The sequence below is a fragment of the Rutidosis leptorrhynchoides genome, chromosome 1 (assembly GCF_046630445.1).
Source record: "Rutidosis leptorrhynchoides isolate AG116_Rl617_1_P2 chromosome 1, CSIRO_AGI_Rlap_v1, whole genome shotgun sequence".
Lineage (NCBI taxonomy): Eukaryota > Viridiplantae > Streptophyta > Magnoliopsida > Asterales > Asteraceae > Rutidosis > Rutidosis leptorrhynchoides.
The window spans coordinates 474,282,132-474,284,803 of NC_092333.1; the positions used below are offsets into that span (position 1 = coordinate 474,282,132).

The 2,672-nt window shown below is 31.4% G+C and overlaps 1 non-coding gene across 1 annotated transcript; it reads right to left on the reverse strand.

Moving 5' to 3' along the window:
• Positions 1-2,066: 2,066 nt before the first annotated feature.
• LOC139887384 (small nucleolar RNA R71) lies at positions 2,067-2,173 on the reverse strand. Its single transcript, XR_011773219.1, has one exon. It is a non-coding gene; the product is annotated as a small nucleolar RNA R71 (small nucleolar RNA).
• Positions 2,174-2,672: the final 499 nt, after the last annotated feature.

A 2,672-nucleotide genomic window follows, 5' to 3' on the forward strand; every position in this document is an offset into this window, starting at 1 on the left:
AAAAGAAAAATATAAATATTTTTAAGAGTTTGTTAAATATATAAGTTATATAAAAGTTTCTTTATCTTTATTTTATAAAAATATAAGTTTTATTTAATTTATATTAATATATTACATAAATATATAAAACAGAAATATAATACAGCAAAACAAGAGAAAAAAAATAAAAATTACTCGAGTCCAGTCCTGTAGTAGCCCAGTGTCTGGCCCGAAACCCTAGCCCATGCGATCGCATGGCTTGGTAACTTAGAAATCATGCGATCGCATGAGCTCTGCTGACACGCCACAGTTGACTGCAACCTGCATTGATTATGGATTATAATTATTATTATTATATTTAAACCCTAATTAGGGTTATATATTATATATATTTTAGTTTAGTTTATTTATTTAATTTGTATATTTAGTTTAATTAGTTTTAAATAAGTTATAAAATTAATAGTTTTATTAAATAAATAATATAAAAATAATATTTTTATAAAAATTATATTTTTTACAACTTTTAGTATATTTTTATATTTTGTACCTTTTTAATTGTTTTAGCGTAATATTTGTGTTTTTTCACTCATATTTAGTTTTAATCCATAGTTTTTGCCGTAGCTTATTTTTATTTCTAGAATTTTAGGATTTGCCGTAAAATCCCTTAAGTGCTTTTTCTTTAGACTAAGATTTAAGTGCTTTAGAATTTTGCGACACCTTTTTAAGTTTTAGTTCCTTTTTAAGATATTGCCATTTGGGATATAGTTTTACTTGTAAGCTTAAATATTTTTAGACGCAACTTTTAATTTTTTAGTTTTTAGTTCCTTTTTAAGTTTAAACGCGCTACTTTCTTATTTTTATTTTTCGACGCCTTTTACCTATGTATCAATTATCACTCCAATTAGTAATCTCAATTTGCAATTTTAATTTTAAGTTAGTGATAGTAATAAAGTAGGGTTAGTCGAGTGTTTTAAAGTTTTATAAGTCACTCTTTTTCTTTCTTATTTTTCGACGCCTTTTATTTTTCAACCCTTTTTCGACCTTTTTCGACGCGCTCTTTTTCTTTCTTATTTCTCGACATTCTAGTTTTAGGATATAGATTTTTATTCTTCTTCTTATCTAAATTTCTTAAAATTACGAAAATTTATTTTAAGTAGTTAAATTGATAGACATCAAAATTTTCTGATTCGTAGTAATAGTTGGATTTGTACCTGGACCGGGTTATTAGAGCCAAACAGTACTCAATTATATTGAGACCAAACGAATCCTGCCCCTCTGCTGCATCTTTTGGCTATTCGAAACGTGGGCAAAATCAGAAAAGTCTATTAATTGGATAACTTATATAATTTTTCTTTCCTTTTAAAAACTAATAGGATATTCAGTGAATGCACCGAGCAAGACGTTCACCACCTTTTGTACGTTCACCACCTGTAACTCGATCAAGACATCTAGCTAATATTACCGCCGTTGATTTTTCTTTAGAATCATCATCCAGTCGACCAAGTACTCCAATTCAAATTTCCGATAATCCATTTTTTGAACCCGACCTCACAATTGAAAATCCGGAGAATATTCAGGGACAATTCATAGATCCTGAACCATTAATTTTTCCTCCGGAACCACCAATCATTCAAACAGAGATTGTTGAGGAACGAACCATTAAATCAGAATCCTCTATTGATTCAGATTCAACAAATTCAATTATGGAAAATCTGTAACCTTTAAGTATGGAAGACCGAATGAGAGTTAAACGCACTGGCCAAGGTCACGCAATTACTCATCCAGACATTAATGCGCCAGATTATGAAATCAAAGGACAAATTCTACATATGGTGACTAATCAATGCCAATTTAGTGGTGCGCCGAAGGAAGATCCAAATGAATATCTTTGTACCTTTAATAGGATCTGCACACTATTTAAAATAAGGGAAGTTGAGGATGAACAGATATATCTCATGTTATTTCCCTGGACTTTAAAGGGAGAAGCCAAAGATTGGTTGGAATCGTTACCTGAAGGGGCGATTGATACATGGGACGTTTTAGTTGAAAAATTTCTTAAACAATTCTTTCCGGCATCTAAAGCCGTAAGACTTCAAGGAGAAATTGTTACGTTCACACAGAAACCAAATGAAACTCTATATGAGGCATGGACAAGATTTGTAAAGTTATTAAGAGGATGTCCGCAACATGGTTTAGACACCTGTCAAATAGTACAAATATTCTACCAGGGATGCGACATCACTACAAGAAAAGACATAGATATAGCAGCTGGTGGTTCTATTATGAAGAAAACCGAAACTGATGCTTACAAAAATATTGATAACACTGCTTCCCACTCACATGAGTGGCACCAAGAAAAAGATATCGTTAGATCATCTAAAGCAGCTAGAGCCGATTCTAGCCATGACTTAGATTCCATTTCCGCAAAGATAGATGCTGTCGAGAGACGAATGGAAAAGATGATTAAAGATATACACTCAATACGAATTAGTTGTGAGCAATGTGGAGTACCACATTTGACAAAAGATTGTCTCAGTATTGAACTAACAATGGAACAAAGAGAGAATATTTCATACATAAACCAAAGGCCTGGAAATAATTATCAGAATAATTATCAACCGCCAAGACCGATTTACAATCAAAACCAAAATTATAACCGAAATGTTCCATACAACAACCAACAAGGTCCTAGT